The sequence below is a fragment of the Spermophilus citellus genome, assembly GCF_964194105.1.
Source record: "Spermophilus citellus genome assembly, chromosome: 11".
Lineage (NCBI taxonomy): Eukaryota > Metazoa > Chordata > Mammalia > Rodentia > Sciuridae > Spermophilus > Spermophilus citellus.
This window is the reverse complement of record NC_138192.1, coordinates 50,792,984-50,819,577: the sequence shown is the minus strand read 5'-3', so window position 1 is coordinate 50,819,577 and position 26,594 is coordinate 50,792,984.

Here is a 26,594-nt window from a genome sequence, read left to right as displayed (position 1 = left end):
GGCCAGTATCCAACTACCAGTGGTCTTCTGCTTCTCTGCCCCTAACCAAGCTATAAAGGAACAAGTACACCAAGAATACTTTGCTGGCACTGACTATGTAATACCTCAATACCTCAAAATCCTTCTGGGAATGAGCCAGGACAAATCCTACCAACTAGATAGAGTACTGTTGATGTATGGGAAAAGAGAACAATGGACGCTCTCAGTTCTGACTAGTGTCCCTGTGTGGGAAGGCAACTATTCATTGCCCCATTCATTTCAAATAATTTTTTTCATATATTAATTTACTTAAGGTCTGCCTTGTGCACATTATGTTATATATCAGATTATGGGTGAGAATATATTGTTTCAAGGAGTGATAATCAATGATATACCATTGAGGACAGTACTGACCCTAAGAGAATTGAGGATGACTTCAATGAGAACAAGTAACTTGACAGGGATCTTTTTTTTCTTTGTTCTTTTTAGATATATATGACAGTAGAGTGTAGTTTGACATATTGTACATCCATGGAGTATAATTTATTCTTATTTGGATTCCATTCTCGTGGTTGAACATGATGTGGAGTTATACTGGACATGTATTCATATAATGAACATGGGGAAATTATGTCAGATTTATTCCACTATCTTTCCTATTCCATCCCTTCTTCCTTTCATTTCCCTTTGTCTAATCCAGTGAATTTCTATTCTTTCCTACTCCCCACCCCTTATTGTGAGTTAGCAACTACATATCAGAGAGAACATTCAACCTTTGTTTTGGGAGAATTGGCTTATTTCACTTAACATGATATTCTCCAGTTCCATCCATTTACCTGTAGATGACATGATTTAATTCTTCCATTATGTATATATACCATGTTTCTTTATCCATTCACCTGTTGAAGGACATCTAGGTTGGTTCCATAGCTTAGCTATTGTGAACTACTATATACATTGATATGGTTACATCACTGTAGTATGCTGATTGTAAGTCCTTTGAGTATAAACTGAGAAGTGGGATAACTGGGTCAAATGGGGGTTCCAATCCAAGTTTTCTGAAGAATCACCATACTGCATCCCAGAGTGGTTGCACAAATTTGCTGTCACACCAGCAATGATGAGTATTCCATTTTACCCACGTCCTTGCCAACATTTATTGTTGTTTGTATCCTTGATAGTTGCCACTCTGACTGGAGTAAGATGAAATCTCAGTGTAGTTTAAATTTTAATTTCTTTCACTGCTAGAGACATTGAACATTTTTAAATATATTTGTTGACCAATCATATTTCTTCTTTTGTGAAGTGCCTGTTCAGTTCCTTTGCCTATTACTGATTAGTTTTTTGTTTGTTTGTTTCTTGTTTTTTTTTGTTTTGTTTTGTTTTGTTTTGGCATTAAATTTTTCTTCAAAAGTAACAGGCATGTACTTGCTAAGACAGAGAACCAAAAGTTTCTGGACAGAGAGAAAACACATAAAACTAATAGATACCTGGGTGAAATGCCAGGGTTTATTTTCACTAGAGAATAAGGTACAGGAAAGCATGTAACATGAGATGCAAATTGAGTGAGGTTGGGACTAGCTTGTAATGCAAGGCAGCCACTCTTTCTTAAGGCAGTGGAGAGATGGAATATTAAGTGTAGTGTGATGCAGAGGCTGCAAAGAGGTAAGAAAACATTGCTCACTAATATTGAAGAAAAGAACAAGATTTGACTTTTTACTGTTTTGCTACTTCTGTGTGGAATGTTATAAGGCTCATCCTGAGAGAGGAAGGAAAAGATGGCAGTGCAGAGCAGCCAAGCCTACTTTTCCCTGCTCATCACTCATGATCACCTGTGCTTGCCTTCTCTCCTATTTGTGATTTACCAGCATGGATTTACTTCTCTACCAAAGGAAAAAAGACATTAGTACTTGTGTTAGTCAGCTTTTCAATGCCATGACCAAGATAGACAACAAGAACAACTTATAGGAGGAAAAGTTTTGTGGGGTTTACAGTTTCAGAGGTTGCAGTCCATCCTCAGCCAGCTCCATTGCTCTGGGCCATAGCGAGGCAAAACATCAGGACACAATGGCATGGGAGAAGAGCACTGTTCCACTCATGGCAGCCAGGAGACAGAGACAGCAGGAGTCAGGGACAAGATTTCTAATCCCCAAGTGCATGGCCCCAGTGACCTTCTTTCTCCAGTCATATTCTAACTGACTGCAGTTAGTACCCAGTAATCCATTCAAATTAATTATCTATGAAGTGGATTAATCCACTGATTAAGTTACAGCTTTAACAATCTAAATAATTTTATCTTTGAACATTCCTGCATTGCCCAACATGAGGTTTTTGAGGGAGACACCTCACATTCAAACCATAACAATTCCAACAACAACAACAACAACAACAACAAAATACAAAACCTTGAATTAAACTGAAGTTTCAATCCGTAGCTACAAGAGCTGTGTTCACAGGAGGAAAGTGAAGTGCTGATCCAGGCAATGATCCCGATAATTCAAATGTTCTTTATTCAACATTACCTCAAAGATTCTCTTGCTCTATTTGTCTCTATACTTTGTTCAAAATGAATTATTTTACAACAGATCACTCCTTTGCCTTTTATTTCCTATTATGCATCTACAGATTTAATGAGACCATATGAACAAACTTTCTGGCACCTCACAGAATCAGCAATAGTTCTTTTGAAAAGCGGAAGAAATAAAGATTATTCCAAGATGAAATGCTAGCATTATGACCCACGCAGACCACCTGGAATTCTTTAAACCATTATACTCAGTAACAATTCTTTCTCATGCAATGTAGCTTGCACTTCCTAATTTCTCAGGAGATACTTACTTGGACACTAGCTCTTTGTTTTCAACTGTTTTCCTGCCCTTCCAAATTAATCCCCACCTGTAGTCAAAAGCTTCCATTTATGAAATCACAACAATTGTTTAAGTCATTGGATTAAGAATGGAAAACTTTATGTAATTTTGAGATGTGGGAAAAAGAAAAGGATATTTTAAAATGAGCCAAACAATCATCTCATTCAGTTTTATCGTTAAAGATAAAATAATAAAAAAATTAATTGGATGTTCTTGGAGCTAGGAGACAAAACTGTAACTGCTTTTTTTATTCTTTGAAGGCAAATGGCAAAAACACTAGTGTAGATCTTCAATGGCCTTTATAATCATATGAATCATTCACTCATTTCATAGATGGTACACTCTAGTATTACCAACTAAAAGGCTAAAATAACGGAGCTAATTACTGGGATCCATTTTGCTTAGCTACTGTGGGATAATTGGAATCATATAAACTTACTTAGTTACACAAAGAAAGAGTCACATGAAAACCTTGTCATTGAATTCAAACTAGAATTTCTTTCGTCAACTAAATTATTCCAAACCCTAAATCATTTTTACAACAAATGGTGCCTTCGATCTATAGTTAGTCAACCAGATAATTGCCATTTCTCCCAGTTCTTCATGTTGTGAAAATTCAGTTGGCTCATTGTGGGAGAGGACTATGACCTGCTCTTTTCTCTGTACTGTGTGAGACACAAATGATGAGGCCACAGCACAAAAACATGATGATTAAGTGGTAAGCTTAAGACTTCTACTTCCAACTGAGAAGCCACAGGAACCAGCCTTATTCTTGTGATAGAAACAAACAAAAATTGACCAAATATATGAAATTGTAGATTTTAACACATTATAAACCAGACCATGAAGGACAGTGATCTCTGAAAGCCAGGGGAGGAGTGAGGTGAGGCCTACTGCTGCCCTGGATTAGTGCTCTATGAGTTTCCACAGCACTGTCCAGGAAAATCGAGGCCAGGCTAAGCCAGCCCAGCAAACTCGTTGAGCATGAGAGTCTCCAGAGACCCAGGTAACTAGTAACTGAAGACGAGAATATCAAAGAGGAATGACCTACACAGAGAAAGAACTCCAGAAACCTGTAGATGGTCTCCCATCATGGTCAGCTGAGTTGTGGTCAGTGAAGAAACCACCTTAAACCAGGAATAAAGAACACAAAAAGATTGGAGGTAAGAAGTCTGAGTGACCATGCAGATCTGGGACAAACCTAAGTCCCTACCAGCCAGACTCAAAATTTCCTTAGCAGGGAATTGAGTAAAGTCCTCGCTCAGGACCTTGCCTAACTAGTGGGAAATAACAAGTCACAAGCACTGCTCCAGTCTCAGCAGACAAATCTTAAAAGATCCAAATGATTCCAACTGTGTTCATATGACTTAACTGCATTACAGAATCAAGCTCTAGAATATTTATAGAAACACAAAAATCTTAGCCACCTAATAAAAATGAAATTTATAATGCTTGGCATCTAATCAAATATTACCAGGAATGCCAAGAAACAGCAAGACATGACCCATGATGAGAAGGAAAATCAAACACACTAACCCAGAACTTCCACAGATGTTATAATTAGCAAATAAAGATATTCATATAGGTTTTATAACTGTCCTGTGAAAGGAAAAATTATGAAAAAATATTTTCAAAAAACACCAAAATCAAGCATGTAAAGATTAAAATCTGTAAGGTCTAGGAAGAAATCCCATTGGAAGGAGTGAATGGTAGATAAGAATTTGCTAAAGAAAAAAAATTAGTGAAACTTTAAGACATAATAATAAAAAATAAGAATGAATATATAGAACAAAAATGTCTTTAGGAAATGAATAAAGAGCTTTGAAACAACCTTGAATAGATGTGTAACTAGAGTTTTTGAAGGAGATAAAAGGAAAGAATGAACAGAAAAACAGTTTAGAGAAATAATGACTGAAATTTTCTGAAATCGATGAAAATGGTAAACCTAGAGATCAAAGAAATGAAAGAAAACTTAAGTATAAAAAAAACCCAAGGGAAAAAAAAAAAGCACAAATCACAACATACCAAGTCATATTATAACCACATTGCTCAAACCTGAATTGAAGAGAAACTGTTCAAAGCATGCAGATATATATGTATGTGTGTATACACACACACACACACACACACACACACACATATATATACATATATATATATATACATATTTTTTTTTTGGTAAAGAATGATTTAACATACAGAGGAGCACGGGTAAAAGATATGGCAAACCAACAACAGCTGGAAGAAAAGGAGTTGTCAGTTTTTTTAAAAAACTGCATGAATAAATAGAATTTTACGCCCAAAGAAAATATCTTCCAAAAACGAAAGTAAACTAAAAACTTTTGCATACATACAAAGGCTGACAGAATTTTACTACCATGCCTATAACTGAAGAAATGTTAAAGGAATTATTTCAGACTGAGCAATAATAGATGAGAATATGGATCTATAAAAATAAAAGGAAAACACTGGAAAAGATAACTATATAAGCAAATGTTAGTATTAACTATCTTTTAAATATATGGACTGTTTAATCCAAAAATAAAATATATCGTGGGATTTATAGCATATGTATAAGCAAAATTGAAAACAACAGTAGTTTATGTGTAGGAGAATAGTGATAGAAGAGTATATTCTGTCAAGGTTTTTATATATGACTGTAGTAAGTTAAAGACATGTACTATAAACCACAAATTAATCTCTAAAATAATGAGTCACAAAGAGTCACAGCTCATAATCCAAAAGTGACATGAAACTATCAAAAAATGCACTCAACCCAAAAGGAGACAGAAAATATAGAAGAAAGGAAGGAGCTAATTGCACAAATGCAAAGCTAACAGCAAACAATAGGCTTAAATTTCATAACACCAAGGATCACACTAAACAGAAATAATCTAAAAATTCCAATTAAAGATAGAGATTATCATGTTGCATTAAAAAGAAAGATCTAACTCTAAATTCCCTACAAGAAATATAATTAAAAATAAAGACACAAATAGGTTGACATCAAAAGGATGAAAGCTTTCCCATGCTAGCACTAATCAAAGAAGGATGGAGTGTCTTTATTAATTTCACAGCAACTTGACTGCAGAGCAAAGAATGTAACCAAGGAAAGTTGGTCATTTCATAGTGACAACAGCATCTATCCAACAAAAGAATGTGACAATCCTAAATTTTTATGTTATTAGCAACAAAACTTCAAAAACATGACGCTGATATAACCACGAGTAAAAATAAATGAATTCATCATTATAGTCAGGGATTTCTGGGGGGTTTCGTATGTTTGCTTTCTGTTTATTTTGTGGTACTAGCATTGAATTATAGTCAGAGATTTAAAAATCCATTTTTCAATAATTGATAGAATGGAAAATAAACAAGGATATAAAATAACTGAAAAAAATACTGTCAACCAATTTGATGTTATTAGCTTTCATTAAACAATACACTCAATAATAGTAGAATATACATTTTTTTCAAGTGCTCAAGGAACATTTATAGAGATATCTTATTTGGGGTTCATAAAACAAAATTCATTATATTTAAAATTCAAAATAAGCATGTTCTCTGACTACAATGACATTAAACTTTAAATGAATGAAAAACCTACAAATATTTACAAGTGGTACAACACATTCCTAAGTAATCAATAGGTCATAAACATGAATCAAAATGGAAATTATATAGCCATTTGAAATGAATGGAAACGAAAATACAATATATGAAAATGTGTAGATGTTGCTAAAATAGCACAAGCCACTACCACCCAGAGAACATATCTCACTAAATGACTGTTTTAAAACTAAAAGACTTTTTCATTTTCCTCATTTTCTCAGGGACACTAACTGTGCAGGATCATGCTCTCTTCCTAGGTGTCTCATTGACTACCTTGAAAACTTGAGGAAGTCCATACGGGTGTGGTGGTGCACGCCTGCAATCCCAGGAGCTCTGGAGGCTGAGGCAGGAGGATCACCCCAGGTTTGGCAGTGAAGGAGATGAAATGTCCAGAAACAATGATTTGAACTGTTTTAAATATTGAAAAATTTTAAAGTCTTAATCTAATATTTCAGTTAACCCTGTAAATACTAGTAAAAAAGAGAGTAAAGTAAATCCAAAGTAAACCTGAAAAGGAAAAAAAATAACATTATAGCAAAAATTAATGAAATACAAAGCAGAAAAACAATAGGAAAATTCAATTATACTAAAAGCTGTTCCTTTGAGAAAATTAATGAGGTTAATTAACATATATCTAAATTTCTCATGGAAAAGAGAAAAATTTACTTTTACCAGTATCAGAAATGAAAAAAGTGTCTAAGAGTTCACAGATATTAATTAAAAGGATAATAAAAGTATATTATGAACAATTTTGTGCAAATAATTTCAAAATTTAGATGAAATGGAGAAATTCTTTGAAAGTCACAAACCATCAAAACTCACTCAAGATCGCTTAAGTGAGGATCTTATGAATAGTCCTTGAATCTTTCAAATAAATTGAATGCTTTGTTTAAAAAAACTTAAAAAAATTCTCCATTCCAGTTGACTTCACAAGTGCATTCTATCAAATATCTGAAGACAAACTACTACCAATGCTATTGATAGTATAGCTATTCATTTAAAAATTCAAAGAATACAAAGTACTTATTCATTCATTCTGTGAGGCTGTTCTTAAACTCATATGAAAACCAATCAAGAATCATTTCAAGAGAAGAAAACTACAGGACCATCTCCCCTCCTGGCATGTATGCTGAAATTCTGAGTGAAATATAAGTGAGTCAGATGCAGCAATATATATAAGCAGGGTCATAGTACATCACCAGCAGCTGTGGTTTATCTGAGTGATGCATGGCTGACTCAATTGTAAAAACTATGCCATGTAATTTACCACATTAACAGAATATAAGAGAAATACCATATGATCACATTAATAGAAACACACACACACACACACACACACACACACACACAATCCCACACATACTTTCTCTAGCTCTGTTTCTCCTTATCTCTAATGCATCTGGCAAAATTCAACATTCATTCCCGGTAAAAAAAAAATCTAAGCAATTTAATAATGGAAAATTCCAAAGCCTTAAAATGTATATCAAGGGGAAAAGTACAGCTAAAATCACATTTAAGGTAAAAGACTCAATGTTTTCTACTGTATATGAGGAATAAGACAAAAAAATTTTTTTATTGATTCTTTAAAGCATTACAGAGCTCATGATATATCATCTTTCATACATTTGACTCAAATTGTGTTTTGAACTCCCATTTTCAACCCAAATACAGATTGCAGAATCACATCTGTTACATATTCACATTTTTACATAATGCCATATTAGTGACTGTTGTATTCTGCTACCTTTCCTATCCCCTACTATCCCCCCTCCCCTCCCCTCCCCTCCCATCTTCCCTCTCTACCTCCCCTGCTGTTGTTCAATTCTCTCCCTTTTTTTTCCCTCCCCCTTGCCCCTCATGACCTCTTATAATTTTATGTATCATTGAAGGTCTCCTACCATTTCCGTATGCTTTCCCTTCTCTCTCCGTTTCTCTCCCCCCATTCGTCTTTGTTTACTATAGTCTTTTCCTCATGCTCTTCCTTCCTGTTCTGTTCTTAATTGCTCTCTTTATATCAAAGCAGACATTTGGCATTTATTTTTTAGGGCTTGGCTAGCTTCGCTTAGCATAATCTGCTCTAATGCCATCCATTTCCCTGCAAATTCTATGATTTTGTCATTTCTTAGTGCTGCATAATACTCCATTGTGTATAGATGCCACATTTTTTTAATCCATTCATCTATTGAGGGGCATCTAGGTTGGTTCCACAGTCTAGCTATTGTGAATTGTGCCGCTATAATCATTGATGCAGCCGTATCCCTATAGTGCGCTCTTTTAAGGTCCTCAGGGAATAGTCCGAGAAGTGCGATAGCTGGGTCAAATGGTGGATCCATTCCCAGCTTTCCCAGGAATCTCCATACTGCTTTAATCCACAAAGTTACAACTATCTTATATTTGATAAAGGGGCTAAAAGCATGCAATGGAGGAAGGATAGCATCTTCAACAAATGGTGCTGGGAAAATTGGAAATCCATATGCAACAAAATGAAATTGAATCCCTTTCTCTCGCCATCCACCAAAATTAACTCAAAATGGATCAGGGAGCTAGATATCAAATCAGAGACACTGTGTCTGATAGAAGAAAAAGTTGGCTACGATCTACATATTGTGGGGTCGGGCTCCAAATTCCTTAATAGGACACCCATAGCACAAGAGTTAATAACAAGAATAAACAAATGGGACTTACTTAAACTAAAAAGTTTTTTCTCAGCAAGAGAAACAATAAAAGAGGTAAATAGAGAGCCTACATCCTGGGAACAAATTTTTACCCCCCACACCTCAGATAGAGCCCTAATATCCAGAATGTACAAAGAACTCAAAAAATTAAACAATAAGATAACAAATAACCCAATCAACAAATGGGCCAAGGACCTGAACAGACACTTCTCAGAGGAGGACATACAATCAATCAATAAGTACATGAAAAAATGCTCACCATCTCTAGCAATCAGAGAAATGCAAATCAAAACCACCCTAAGATACCATCTCACTCCAGTAAGATTGGCAGCCATTATGAAGTCAAACAACAATAAGTGTTGGCGGGGATGTGGGGAAAAGGGTACACTTGTACACTGCTGGTGGGGCTGCAAAATGGTGAGGCCAATTTGGAAAGACAAAAATTTTTGTTCTTGCCATTTATATGATATACTAGAAGTCATAGCAGCTCAATAAGCCAAGGGGAGAGTATGGTTCAAATTAGAAACAAAGGACTAAAACTATCTTTATTTTCAGATGACATCATCATCTATGCAGAAAAACCCATGGAATCTGCTCAAAAATCTAATAAATTACTTCAATGAGACTAAAAATTATAATTCTAATGCAGATAGATATATACTACCAAAAAGTGACATGAAATTAAAATTTTGAAAATGCCATTTACATGTCATAAAAATGTGAAATTCTTAGAAATAAAACAAAAGATGCTTAACATCTATACATTAGAAACAGTAAACACTCCCCACCTTTATACTAGAAACTATAAAAGTTGCTGAAAGAAATTGAAGAAGACTTAAATAATTAGAGAAATGTAAAATTCTCATTGGTTGGAAAAGTCAATAATGTTAGGATATCATTTTTTTTCCAAATTTATTCATAGATTTAATGTTATCTCAAGTAGTATCAGCAATGTTTCTGGAGAAATTGACAAGTCAATTCCAACAACCATATGGAAATGTAAAATAACTAGTGGTATGGTTTGGGTGTGTGATGTCCCCCTAAAGCTCATGTGTAAGACAGTGCAAGAAGGTTCAGAGGAGAAATGATTGGATTGCAAACGTCTTAATCCCCTCATAGAAACTAACAAAGTGGTAACTGAAATGGTAGGGTGTATCTGGAAGAGGTGGGAATTGGAGCATGGCTTTGGGTATATATTTGTATCTGGTGAGTAGACTCCCTCTCTGCTTCCTGATCATCATCTGAGTTGCTTTTCCCTACCATACTTTCCCGCCAAGATATTCAGCCTTACCTTGAGCCTTAAGGAATGGAGTCAGCCTTCTGTGGACTGAGACCTCTGAAACCATCAAATAAACATTTTCCTCACTACATTTGTTCTGGTCGGGTCCTTTAGTCATAGCAGTGAAAAAAGCTACAACACCTAGAAAATCCAAAACAACCATATAAAAATACAACAAATTTGATAATAACATATCCAATTTCAATACTAGAAAATCTGGCAGCAACCAAGACTTCTAGAAGTATTGGCATAAAGACAGACAAACAGATCAATGGAATAGACTAGTGAGGCCAGAAATAAATCCACCCACTCAGATAGTTTATTTTTAACAAAAATTTGAAGATAATTAGATGCAGAAATTTGATTCAATGAACAATGCTGGAAAATTGAATATTAATATGAAAACATGAACTTCAATCCTTATCTTGGGCCACGAACAAAATTTAACAACTGCATCATAGACCTAAATGTGAAATATAAGACAAATAAAACTTCTAAAAGAAAATTTATGTGACATTGGTTAGGCAAATACTTTAAAAATATACTCTAAGAGCATGATTCTGAAAACAAAAATTAGAAAACAATTGGCTAACTTCAAAAATAAAAACATTAGTGGTTTAATAGACAATATTAAGACATTGAGAAGGGAATCTGTAGACTGAGAAAAAAATATTTGTCAAACATATATCCATTAAAGAATTTTTATTCAGTACATACAGATAACTTTTAATTTTTTTAGGTTCTCAATAAGTTGCTAAGGCAAGACTTGGATTTGGGATCCTCCTGGAATTAATGGTGTGCATCACTGTCCCTATCCTATAAATAACTTTTAAGGCTCAGAAGTAGGAAAACAATTAAAAATAGACAAAAGACACAGGAAAGATAGAGAATACCTAATTCCAGTTACCTGAAAGTCTGAAGCAGGAGACTCACAAGTTTAGAGGACAGCCTCATCAAATTAATGAAGCCCTGTCTCGGAAAAAAAAAAAAAAAAAAAATATATATATATATATATATATATATATATATATATATATATATATGGCCAGGGATGAAGCTTAATGATAAAAATTGTGTACTAGGCTCAAGGCCCTGGGTTTGATCACCAGTACAGAAAAATAAAGTGGGCAAAAGATTTAAACAGACATTTCACCAAAGGAGTTAAATAAATAGAAAATAAGCTTAGTAAAAGATTTTCCACATAGTCATCATAAAAAATGTAAAATAAAGCAACCTACCTCTGAGAATAAAAATGGCTAAAATTGAAAAGACTGACCATATCAAGTGTTGATAAGCATTTGGAGGAACTAGAACTCTCAACACTACTGATAAGAATATAAATGTAAAACAGCACGCTACTTTGAAAACAATATATCAGTTATTTAAAAAGTTAAACATATCAATTAATTTATCTTGTCATTCATTTCACTTCTACTTATTTACTGGAGCAAAAAGAAATGTCCATACATTTTTATACAAATGTTCATAGCAGCTTTACTTGTATTAACCTTAAACTGGAAACAACTCAAATGTCCATCAATGAAAGACTCCACAAATTATTACATATACACAGAATGAAGTACTACTGAGCAATAAAGAAGAATGATTTGTTGATACACACAAAGCCAGAGTTTAATCTCAAGGTAGCTTTGCCCAGTGAAAATAGCCAAAACAAAAATTTATTTAGTTTTGTATTATTAAAAATTCTTATTAAATTTTCAACCTAATATACGACAAAGAAAGCAAATCCATGATTGCCTAGAAAGAGTTCAGGGAACTAAAGGGAAGGATTAAAACAAGACATAAGAAAATTTGGGGGGTGAAGGATATGGATATGTTTGGTAACTTATGATAGTTTCATTTGTGCATACATATATCAAAACTCATCAAATTGTGCACTTAAGTTTGTGGTTTCTTGCATTTCAATTCTAACTCAATAAAGCTGTTAAAACAAAAATGTAAACATGATTCTCTTTAGAATTCTTAATGCATACTTAAATGTGGACTGTCAATCTCTTTAGACTAATTTTCTACAGATTTTCTGATTATTTTTCACATTCTGTATACCTATAACAAATGTCAAAGTTATACAAGGTTAAGTTCTCCTGCCCTATTACATTTAAATGAATTTGTAACAGAGGAGTCTTGAGTCTGACTCTACTTATTCATAAACACAATATTTATATTTGCAGTGTTAATATACTGTGTTTATCTGTTCCTTGAAGACAGTACACGACTCCACTCACAGCAAAGGTAACTCAGATTTGATCAGGAACAAAACGGTGCTGTGTGACCAAATCAGGTGATGGGTATTTCATGAGCTTAGTCTTCTACATATGGCTGTTATTAGATACCCCTACCTGACTACTGCACAAAGTAGCACTTGATGCGAGGGCCAATCCTGTCCCATGATTTACTGATGTCTCTCATACTGCCTACATCCACACAAAAGGTTAGGCCCCAAAAAATCAGGCTACAAAGCAAGAGATGTGTCTGTAAAGGGACTATTTATTTTTCTGTTTCGTTTTTAAGTGCATTTTGCCTTGACTAACTTCAAATATTGATTGTTAGAAAGTGGACCGGCACTGTAATGATTGACTGATCGCAATGTATTACATACAATGAATTTTGAATACCACAGAACTAATTGAATAAATGAAGGGAAATATTAATATTGAATTAATAGGAATGATCAGAGTGAATTAAACACAGCGGGCCAAATTCTGCCCCTGGATATGCATGCACAATTTCCATTGACTTCAATGGGGGTTTTGTTGTGCGTATCCAAGGGCAGAATCCAGCTTAATGAATTTTTTAATTGTTTTTAAATGGTGAATGAATTGGTTAAAGTGCAAAGCATCAGAGACGACTCCGTACATATTGCATATATCCCTGTGATTTTTAAATATGCCTGAAGTACATGCTTATAATCATATCTCTGAGCCAACACAAATGTCAAGTTTTAGTTTGCAGAAAATAATATAATAAATAAAATTACCACTGCTACATTTTCTTTGTAAAAGGTTAATGCATACACAATGCTGCAGACTTCCATTTCATTATATTAAAATGACAAAACTTTGATTTAATAATGAGACCCTAAAGTAAATCTGAAACTTTGGTGATCAGGAATCCATCCGTGTCCTCACAAGTGTGCTCTGGGTGAATCCTCTCAGTAAATTCCAATAGCTAAAGGGGCCCACTCTACCATAGTACTCATCACCTTTCTGAAATAGAAAATATTTTGCCAAATATTGTAAATGCTCTTGATTATAATTTGATCTTAAGCAACCATCATATCACTTAAAAGTTTTAAAATTTAAATAAGAAAATTTTGTTACTAAAGCCCTGGAGGATTATAAATCAATGATGGAATTTGAAATATGTTTAATTCCCTAAATGATTCAGTCATTAAGAAAGTTCAATTCTAGTCTATATTATCATATGTATTGTCCTGAAATCAATTCCTAAAATTTATAATAATTTCTCATGAGTCAGTGTTCCTAAATATTATCTTCCAAATAAAGAAAGATAATTTTTATGAGATAAGTATTAAGCATATGTACAAGAGGTGTATGTGTATGTATGTGTAGGTGCATGTGTGAGCTAGAAATGAGGATTAGAAGAACTTTTTTTATATAAAAACAATAAAACAAAATAACCCCCCAAAAATAAATCCACAGAATATTATACATACCTTTAGAGAATGTATAATGTTAAATTAATATCCATCTTTCTGTTTGATTTGACTTTTATTTTTACATTTTGAATAGATAGGCTTTGTTTTTTAGGGCAGTTTTAGGTCAGCAATAAAATTGAGCAGAATACAGGGAGATCCCATATGTCCACTCCTCTCTCACACATACCTTGATGCCCCCACCATAGACACTCCTAAATAGTGTGGCATTTTTATTACAATCAATGGACCGACATTGACATGTCATTATCAAGCAAAAACACTTAGTTTATATTACATTTAAATCTTTGTGTTGTACATTATATGGAAATTGATAAATGCATTCCAACGTCTATCCATCACTGTAGTATCATACAGAATAGTTGTTCTGACCTAAAACTTGTCTGTGCTCCACCTCTACTCTTAACACCTAAAAATCCACAGCAGCCGTCTTTTTACCATCTCCATCTATCTCCATAATTTTATGTTTTCTAGAATGTTGGAGAGTTGGAATCATACAATATGGAGCCTTTTCACATTGGGTTTATCACTAAAGAATATTCTTTTAATATTCTTCCATGCCTTCACATAGTTTATTTTTAGTATAGAATAATATTCCATCATCTAGACATAACAGTTCATTTATTCATTCATCTATCAAACAATATCTTCATTGCTTCCAAGTTTTGGCAATTATAAAACTGTCATAAACATTTGTGTGCAGATTATTTAGTGGGAAGTTTTCAATTCTGTTGTGTAAAGACAAAGGAGCAGAATTGTGTTTCAAAGTCAGTCTACCATTCCTCCGAAAAGTGAGTTCCAATTGCTCCACATTCTTGTCAGCATTTGATGTTGTCAGTGTTCTTGAGTTTACCCATTGAAATAGCTGTGTGGTGGTATCTCATTGTTATTTTAATTTGCAATTCCCTATTGAGTATAATGATAAGCATCTTTTCATATGCTTATTTGCCATCTGTATATCATCTTTGGTAAGGTGTCTCTTCAGATCTTTTGCTCATTTTTTAAACTGGATTGTTCACTTTTTTATTGTCAAGATTAAGAGTTTTTTGTACTTCTGATTGTTTTTTATTGGATATGTTTTTGGCAAATATTTCCTTGTAATCTTTGTCTTGTTGTCTCATTCTTTTCACATTGTTATATTTCAAAAAAAAAAGATTAAAAAAAATTTTAATGAAGTCTAACCCACCAATCCTTTTTATCATGGATTGTACCTTTTGTTCTTAATCTATCAGCATGAAACCTAAGAGTTCATCTATAATCCTTTTATTATACCTTCTAAGAGTTTCACAATTTTGTATTTTATGTTTGTGTTTATGATTCATTTCAAGTTAATTCTTGTAAAGTTTAAAAAGTCAATGTTGAAAATTTTTTGGTTTTCGCATGTGGATATCTAGTAATTCCAGAGAATCATTTGTTTAAGCGATTATCTGTTCTCCATTGAATTGTATTTGCTACTTTGTCAAATATTAGTTGAAAATATTTGTGTGAGTCTATTTCTGATATCTTTGCCTATTCTATTGATCTACTTGTCTATTATTTTGCCAATGCCACATTGTCTTGATTACTGTAGCTTTATAGGAAGTCTTGAAATCAGTGTGAATCCTGTAACTTTATTAATCCTCTTTAATATTGTGTTGACTACTCTGTGTCTTTGCCTCTCCACATAAACTTCAACCACTTTTCAATTCACTTTACTTTTAGAATTTTTTTTACTCAGATGTCTGATTATTAGTTAAAAAATAAGTTAATAATCTGAAATTCCAGAACTCTTCTTTATAGAAAGCTTTTGTAAGGTAATAACTGCTTACAGAGATAGAATGACTAACTTGATCTATTGACTAGGGTTATTATTAGTTTTTTTTCATAATAAAATATTTCCTGTTAATGAATGTGTACTATTCATACAATGATTTAAGATTATAACTTATGTCGTTTGAATATTTGGTGAATAATATACTCAGACTATGCTCAGAAAAGATTTTATAGTCTATGTGATCTACATTAAAAGTTTTAAAAATTTCTATTATTTTAAATAACCAAGATGTATGATACCATTTTTTGAAGTAGTTCAGTGAGGCACTCCCCTTTCTCAGCATAGTTTATCTATCATACTTGATGGCGAAGACCTTCCCTTCTCTTGAACATAGGTATTCTGAGGATCTCAAATGTGGAAAAAAAAAGTAAGTGAAATTGCATTAAATGCTGTGAAATACATAGAGGAGGAAATCTCTTCAATTCAGTCTCTATACATTAAACTGTCTCAATAAAACCATACTGGTGATAGCAGTTTGAATTATAGACCATTAAGAGTGTTCATTTTCTTGTTTTGCATTTATTTATATTGTCTATGCATTTTACTTTTGAGTAACATGAAATTATTGTACAGAAATATAAATTTCCATAAACAGGATATATTTTAGTATGTTACCTGTAGAATAACAAAATTATAGCCAGCAAGTAATTGAACAGTATCTGTGGAAACACAATATAAATAGCAGAGAAATTATGTCACATCAGCCTAGCAATATGATTATGTTTAATTTTGAAACCATGTCATTGTGACAAACACATGTAAATACAGTTATCCCATACTGGACAAAAGCGCCCAAAACATACATTGGTGAAAAAATAGCCTCTTCAATCAGTGGTGCTGGGAAAGTTGGAAATCCATATGTAGCAAAATGAAATTAACCCTTATCTCTCACCCTGCATAAAACCCAATGCAAAGTGGATCAAGTACTTAGGCATTAGACCAGAGACCCTGTGCCTAATAGAAGAAAAAGTAGGCCCAAATCTATGTCGTGTCGGCTTAGGAACTGATTTCCTTAACAAGACTCCTAAAGCACAAAAATCAACATATGGGATGAAATCAAACAGAAAAACTTCTTCATAGCAAAGAAAACAATCAAGAATGTAAAGAAAGAACCTACAGAAAGGAGAAAAATCTCTTTGCCACTTGTACCTCAGAAAGAGCATTAATCTCCAGGATATATAAAGAACTCAAAAAATTTAACACCCCACCCCCCAAAAAAATAACCAATCGATACATGGACAAAAGAACTGAATAGACACTTCACAGAAGAAGAAAGATGACTGGTCAATATATATATATATATATATATATATATATATATATATATATATATATATATATATATATAAAATGTTCAACATCACTAGCAATTAGAGAAGAGCAAATTAAAGTTTCACTGATATTTCATCTTATTCCCATCAGAATGGCAATTATCAAGGATACAAACAACAATAAATGTTGGCAAGGATATGGAGGGAAAGGTCCACTCATGCATTGCTGGTGGGACTGCAAATTGATGCAATCACTCTGGAAAGCAGTATGGAGATTCCTCAGAAAACATGGAATGAAACCCCCATTTGATCCAGTTATCCTACTCCTCAGGAGTGGGATACCCAAAGGACTTACAATCAACACACCACAGTGACACAGCCATATCAATATTTATAGCAGCTCAATTCATAATAGCTAAGCTATGGAACCAACCTAGGTGTCCTTCAAAAGATGAATGGATAAATAAGATGTGGTAAATATACACAAAAGAATATGACCCAACCATAAAGAATAATGAAATCATGGCATTTAAAGGTACATGGATGGAATTTGGAGGCTATCATGCTAAGTGAAATAAGTCAATCCCCCCAACCAAGAGTCAAATGTTTTCTTTGATATGTGGATGCTGACTCACAATAAGTGGTGGTGGTGGTGGTGTGGGGGGAATAGAAGTACTTTGAATTAAACAAAGAGGAATGAAGGGAAGTGAGGGGGAATGGAAATAGGAAAGACAGTAGAATAAATTGGACATTACTATCCTATGTGCATATATGATTACACAATCAATGTAATTCTACCTCATGTACAACCAGAAGAATTAGAAGTAATACTTCATATATGTATAAGTCAATAAACTTTCTACAATCATGTATAAGAACAAATTTTAAAAAAGAAAATATGCCATTAATACACAAAAAGTTCATCTGCAATTATTCATCCCACAAAACATTTCACTTGAATCTCGAGTGCAAGTTGCAATCAGGCTCAATTTCATACATAGTGACTTAAAATTTCTTGAATAATCAGCAATACAACAAAAGAAATTGCTGGAAATAAGTCTGTAAATAACTTAATAAAAGTCTATTGATAATCCCCAAACTCAAGAATAAAGGAACTACATCCTTGCTATTCAAAATGCGGTCATTAGAGCCACAGCGCTGTTATATACTTGGATTTTTATTACAAATATGACATTTCAGGCCCATCCTAGCCCATCTACTTCAGAGTTCACATCAAAAACAATAACAGTAACAAAGAAAACACAACAACAACAACAAAAAAAAGATTGGTGCCAGCATTAAATATTGAAATCTCAATAATACACTTAAAAACAAATGGACTTTGCAGTGGAGCTGTCCTGCTACTAATTGTTTTATAACCTTTGATGCCATGCAATCTGTCCATATTCAGTGGCCCATCAGTCACATGGGGATAATAGTAGATATTTCCAAAGGATTAAATGAAGTACTGTTTGTGAAGTACCTTTCATTCCTGTAATTGTTCCTGAACTACCTCAAGTAACAAATTTGTAGTATACTAACCACAGCATTTATTAACTCTTGTTATGAAGTAATGCAGGAAGGAAAATATACCAGAGAATACATACATTAGCAATGCCCTAGGAATTTCTGGGGGTTTTCAATTTGTAAAATCTTTATCAAACCTACACTTTTTTTCCTGTTCTCAACTATGAATATGATAAGCCACAATAGCCATCATCTAAGACATAGCTTTTTATTTTTAGAACCTTCCACAGTTCATATAGACAGGCAAAGTATTGCATCCTATTAGTATTTGTCTCATTTTCTTCTCTGTTAGTTTTTCACGCATCTCAAGAGATTTACCTGTCATTACCATGACCTCCATGAGGCCTATTAACCATTATGTGTTAATGTAACTGTATTTACACCCCATTGCATAATTATGATGCCTATTTCAATGCCTTATGTATTACTGATGCTCAATGTGTGTTATTTGCCTTTTTCAATGCAGGTTGCTATATGAAGTAACTTAGAATTCATTCATATTCTCTCTCTCTCTCTCTCTCTCTCTCTCTCCCCCCCCACCCCCAAATAAATTTATTTTATTATTCACTGTTTAACAGAATCTTACTATTAAGATAAATTTGGCATATTTAAACTTATAAATGCTAATTTATAGCACATAATCACTAAGTTTCAGAGTACAAAAATCTACATTTATTTACCTTTCTGAGGCTTATTTTAGAATTTGAAAGTAAAAGATCCTTGGAATTAAAGTTTTGGTTTTTGTGCATTTATTTTTATTAGGAGTATGGGCATATTTGTCATACATAATTTGAAAAGTGTTTTGGCCCCAAATAATAACCCTGTCCCTCAACTATAATGAGTTTATTTACATTCAACATGTCTTTTAAAATGGCTCTTGACATGGTGGTCAAAGAGGGATACTTTCCAGTGTAGGAATGGGGGTTGTTAATAATTATTTAGGAGTAACAAGCCCCAAACAGAACTGTGTTGGCAGTGCAGGTTGTATACATATTGAAATTCACCAGTGAAATATTCATGGGCCATGCTTGACACAGGATTAGGGGAAGGATGGAAGATTCCTGCATCCAGGCAGAAAAAGAATGGCACCACAGATTCATCCTGAAGCATTATTGTCTTGGGATATGTATGAGTAAAATTTATGAGACCATGAACATGAACGCTCCATCTAAAGGAAAATTCAGGAAATGATGCCAAGAGGACCAGATCTAGCTGGACAAAAATGGAAGTTTAATAAGGATGTGTGTTGTCAAGAGCAACTGATGAGAAGAAGATTACTGTAGAACTTATAAGGTATGGCAAAGAGACATTAGACATGCCCATGGGCCCAAATGGCATCAATGTACTAATTCTAAATGTATTTTCCATTTAGTTTATTTTGGGTTTCTTGGTGGTGCTGGTGATTGAGCCCAGGGCCTTGTACATGCTAGGCAGGCGCTCTACCACTGAGCCACATCCCCAGCCTCATTTATTCTTGATTAGGAAGAAAAATAAATGCTGTTTGCATATTGTTAAACAATAGCTTTCATACTAATAGCTTTGAGTTATGACTAGATTTCTGGTGTAAAAATCATTTACACCAAGGGAAACAAAAGAATTTGTATACACATTTTGTATACATCTATATATTTATGCAATTTTTGCATATATACTTCTTTCTGAAAATGGGGCTAAAAGTGAGCTTTAAGGGAATACAATTCAGTATTCAATAGTAAATAAAAATAACATTTGATTGGTGACATTGTTTAATCTTTTCTTTGGGGAATAAATAAAATGTGTTAAAAAGTAGTGATATAAGCTACTTTTTAATGTGATGGTACATGTTATGGGTGTCCCTGGTAGTATTCTTTATATTCCTGGGTATGAGAAAGAGCTGGAGCTGAGCACACAGATAAACAGGATGGCTGAGCTGGGAACACCTTTCTTGGCTGTCATGCATTTTTTTCAACCACACAAAGCCCCTAAGGAGAGTACTTAAAGTTAGGTAAGAAACATTTGTAAGTTGAAAGTTTTGTAAGGAGGAAAGAGAGAATTTATTTCATCTCTTTAAAAGTGCAAATTCCAGTGTTTTGGGCATCAAGGGTACAAAAAGCAAATGTAATTGTTTTGTGAATTTGGCCCATGGGTTTGTCTTTCAAACCTAAGCATTGCGACTCGATCAGATATTTCTACAATGTGGCATCTCTAGGACTTTCTCTGTGAAATCTAATGCTCTGTCTCCTAGACATAATATAAAACACTCTGAAGGTCTGCATTATGTAACCTCCAACCATATAATTCCATACTTGGCTCAAAATCTGAAATTTTCCCTGGGAAAAAATATAAAGAAATAATAATATTAAATTGGAAGTCACTCACATAAGAATATATGAGAACTTTACCTTAAAAGCTAAATACTTTGACTATCTGCTTTAAATAATAACTAATCTAGACCAGCTTAATACAGTTTTTGATAATGTTTCACTTCATATTCAATTTTGGAAGACTCTGGCTTTGCATATTCTTTGAATTTTGTTCTTTTGATACTAAATAAACTTTGAGAAATGAATTTACCCAACATAGTAAAGCAAATATTGATTTTGTTATAAAGTCAATGCCATTTGTCAGGCTTCCTCACTTTAAATATGTTAGAGTACCCATGATTTTATTAAGGCACCATTAAAATCATCCTTTAATCAAACCCTTTTCTGACTTTTGAATTCTCCCAAGAATTCAGAAAAACGTTTATTATACAGAATTAATAAAAACATCTATTATGTTGAGATTTAACTTCCCCTTGGAATAGGGTATTGGTTGTGCTGACTGTATGTATACCGTTATTTATTAGCTCTCCAAAGACAAGGATTTCTTGGGAAGCACGCAGTGACTGCAGTTCCCATTTTAATCAGAGGGGAAAGATATTCTTCTGAAAGTTCATGAACTCTAAAAATCTTGGCTCCCTTTTGATTTTAAAAGGAAATAAATTTAAACATGTTATGATATTAGTGAGAATTATTTTATTAAAACTAGTTGGCTCTTAAGAGCTGTATGCTTAGTCAGACATTGCCATTACAGACAATTATTAAGTTATTTTCTATGAGTCAGGAATGTTAGTCTCAGGTTAGCAGAAATAACATATTAGATCACAGGTCTTAAGAGACCTCCAAAAACTCAGCTAGTCTAATCTGTGTTTTTTAACAAGAGGTTTGAAGAAATCTTTTCATTTAAGTCAACTTTTGGGGAGGAATGGTTCTAGATTTCTGAACAGTTGCAAAGATAATACAGAGTTCTCCCAGGTACCCTGTACCAGTTTATCTCATTGCTAACATGGTATCTTAGCATGGAACAGATATTAGAAGGATGAGTCCAGGTGGGTGTGTTACTACTACTAAACTCCACACTTGAAGTTTTGTTGGTGTTTCCATGTACTTTTTTCACTTTGAGATCCCTTCCTGAATATTACATTTGTTTTAGTTTTCATGTCTCCATATTCTCTTCTGGTCTGTGAATGTTCCAGAAGTGTCTTGTTTTGATGAGTGTGACCATTCTGAGAAAAACTGATCATGGATTTTATAAGATGTTTCTTAATTAGCTTGTCAAATATATATATTTTTTCTCATAGTTAGGCTGAGCTTATCAGTTTGGGGGAGGTCTTCTGTTTACTTTTATGTACTGATTATATTTTGTCTACTCAGAGTTCAAAAAGGCTTTTTCATGTGAGGCAACGTTGAGGATCATTATGCATTAGGCAGCTTTCCTTGTTTAATTTTACTTACTGAATTAACTGAATGCTATCCCGATAACTTAAAGAAGAGATGATACTAGGAAATAACCATACATTAGAGAAAAATTTTAGTCTATTTCTCTGAACAGGTAAAATCCTTCCCAAAGTATATTTTCTTGAATCATCGTTCACACCAAAGACAACCGCTCCCCACATATTATTCTTCAATATGTTTCTTTCATTTTGTGTACAAAAAGGTCAACCTGAAAATATACATCAAACCTGAATGAAAACATCCTCTTTCCCTCTGCAACATAGCAGTGCTTGAAGTTTGCTCTTCTAGCATTATTTGTTTAATAGAAATATTTTCCATACCACCTGGTTCTGGCAGAAAGTCAAAATTTGCATTTATATGAGGTAGTTTATCAAATATAACATACAGAAGTCTGTTAAGTACACATTGCATTTTGTTTGTGAGAAAATCTGTTTGTATTTAATGTAGTTTTTAAATTAACCTTAATGAAAGCTTCTGAAAATTGTTGTTCTAAGCATTTGAAATATGCAACAAGAACTGGTGGAAGACATAAACATGTTTTCCATTATATGTTATCAGATAGCCCAAAATTACTACAAAGAAGAATGTGGGACTATGTTAAATTAGAAAGATAAGCAAGCATTTAGTTAAAAGCAAAGGTCTTTAGAAGAGGAAAGCATCTAACACAGTTAACCCCAGACATCTTATAACAATCTTCAGTCAGAGCTATTTTAACATTTTTAAGTTAGAATATCACTTACTGAACATGGAAACCAAGGTTATTTACACCAAAACCTGAGGATTTTTTTTTCTTAATCTAAAACTTGCCCAGTACAAAAAGCTCAAGGTTTTCTCAAGTACTGGTAACAATAATTTTGGAACGTGAACCTGTCTTGTGTCTTAAGTTCATTCTTCCTCATTTTATTACTTTCTTTTCATTCCATGAAATGGTATTCTTAATATATTTTTGAATGTCAACATATCCCAGGGATTTTCACATAAGATGGTTCCCCAGCCATAAATATAAGATTAATATTTATTTCTAGTAATCTATGTATTTATCAATTGTGGAAACCCCAAGTGACTGTAAACCTTAAGCAAATTATTTTTTTAAATATTTATTTTTTACTTGTAGTTGGACACAACACCTTTATTTTTTATGTGGTGCTGAGGATCGAACCCAGGGTCTCGCACATGGGAGGTGAGTGCTTTACCACTGAGCTACAACCCTAACCCCTTAAGCAAATTATTAACACAAGTGAATACAGCTAGACAGGTTGTAAGGTGGACAGGAGCACATATGTCTCTAAAAGAGGAAATGTTGACTTTACTCCATCTCATCTTTGCTATGTAGGAACATATTTCTGGTGCTTTCAAGGAATACAATTTTTTTTAAGTTAAAATCAGAAATCCAGATTCTTGTATAAAATCATATGATTTTAAATGTTCGAAACCAACTTGGAAATGTTTAAAACATTGTGTAAACCAAACTAAATATAGCTAGGGTTCCAGTTAGTAGCCTGTGTTATAAAGTACAATAAATAAAGAATATTATTGATTGCCTGATTCAAGCAAAACCTGGGAAAATTAGTATTTCCTTTAGCAAATATTACTTCCTCTGGATGGAAGGTCATGCTTATTTAGAAATAAATCAGCTCTTATTCTGAACCATTGCTCTTCAATGCTCATAACATTTTACAAAGTCTGTGTTATACTCCCTAATCATAGAATTTGCTGGTACCTTTGATCACAAATCTCTTTGATGCCATTACAGTATTGTTCTGATGGTTTAAAAGAAATGTTAAATCAGTTTTTCATGTAATAAATTACATCTTAAATCAAATAATTTTTGCTTCCTAAGTTGCTTATCCAGTAACCTTAAATTTTTTTATTCATAATTTTTATTATATGAAATCCTGATCTAATTTTTTTCAATGTTTGGATTAAACCCAGAGTCTCATGCATGATTGGCAAGCACTTTCCACTGAGCTATAATCTCAGCCCCTAAAATGTACAATTTTGATCTTCCATATACATACAAATCCTTTGATATTTCATTTGTATGAGCCACATTTTGCTCCAAACCACCAAATTTACCAGTGGCCTGTTCATTAGTAACATCATCTGTGTTTGGGACAGAGACAGCATGTAAATCTGTGAATTTCTATTCTAAGAACTCTCAAGAGAAGAAATCTATAATTTATTCTTCCCTTAGAGAACCAAGGGTGGACAAAGAAAAGACTACTATCTACCAATTTCTACAAGTTTTGCTCCTCACTTCTGTTGACATCAGAGCCCTCTGACGAGTTAGAAACTGACAGAACTAGATTGTAAACCTTACTTCTCTTCCTTTTTCAATCCTAATCTAACACAATCTAAGAGATAAGCTTCAAACTCTTTGCCATCTTTATTCTGTCCCCCATTCTTTCCATGTAACCCAAAGTCAACATTTTAAATTAAAGAATAATTACATAGGAATTACTATTATTTCAATAGTGCCTTTAAAATGTCATTTAATGTGCTTGAGGGAGATGTTAAAGATAAAAGAGATGTTTAGTGAAGATTTCAGAATGAAATATTTTTTTACTATAATTTTCCCTTACAAATTTTTTATCCTAAGTTATAATTAACTAGAATGCAATCTCAAAATATAATGTAGATAGCCATGGCTTCTCCTGCCACCACCAGACAGTTCTGGCCCAGGGAAGGAAGACCCAACTTTTACACAAATGCAAAAGTATGGCCTTGTCTACTAAAATTTGAAGATGACACATGCCACATAAGTTCAGTTATTATGATAGACCTTAAAGTGTTGTAAAACCTCATGTAAGGAACTTCAAAGTTCCAGCACAGTGTATAGGATAGTCTTAGTGATAAGAAATGCTTGTTCTATGGCTGTAGTTAAAAAAAAAAATACAAACCAAATTTATATAGCTATTTCTGGTGAATAAAATGGATAAATTTAAATTGGGCCATACTGTGTGTTACAACATAAAGAATTAAAATCCATTTTTTTCCATTTAGTAAACATTTTTTTAGGTGCTAATCTTGTGCAAAGGAAAGATTTAAACATGGCAACATAGCATAAAAGGTATGTAGAATCAACTTTGAAGATGAAAATCAACTTTGGAAGATATACTGATTGAAGGTGTATGTTTCAGTACACTGTAATGCAATTTATTAGTTTTTTTTCTTTAGCTATCATGAAATAACACATCAAATTTTAAGCTTTGGAACTCATTAAGCATCTGCACTAGAATAACCAAGCCAGGGCTGAGGACATAACTCAGTTGTAGGGTGCTTGCCTAGTACATGCAAGGTCCTGGGTTTGATCCCAAGAACATGAAACCCCCTACCCCAAAATAAAAGAAGATGAAAGAATAAAGAATTGCTTACTTAAAAACATAAAATCTTGGGAAACATGCTGGAATTCACATTTTTTCCATCACCAGTTTATTATCTTACACACAAAAGATTGAGAACTACCAGTTTACAAGTCAAGAAATTTCTTTGATGGGTTAATCTATTCTCCAGTTCCTCCTAGTCAAGTGGAATTAACCATTAACTTTATGTTCCTCTATACTAAATAGGTGAGAGCCAACTGATTTTCTCTAAAAACTATCATTTGCACTTTTATAAAACATTTATTTACATCAATTAGTAATTTTTGTTTGTTTTGCTTCATGTATGTTTACCTGCATCTCTTCCATACCCCATGTCTGCCAAAAAAAGAATTTCAGGTAGGTGATAGAGTATAAATTATTACAAAACTATAATCTTGGCAATTGATCCCTAGTCTCTGAATAATGTTTAAGGAAAAACTTGTTCTTTTGCTTTTCTCACTTGGATCCAGTTATTTATCAAATTTAATGCTGGCTTTAAAGAATGGCTTTAACCTGCTTAGCACTTTGGTTAAAACAAAGACACAACCAGTAATTATCTTCTGAGATATGTTCTTAAAGTGCATTTCATCTTCAAAAAAAATCCTTCATAAAAGAGTTAATATTTTCACACTTAACCTTTTCCAATCACAAAGAGAAATGCAAACAATTGAATGAAACTGTTTGCTTATACTTCTTAAGGTTTAAATGACTAGTTATTATATAGGAACCAGTAGGCCTTATCTACTTCAGAAGA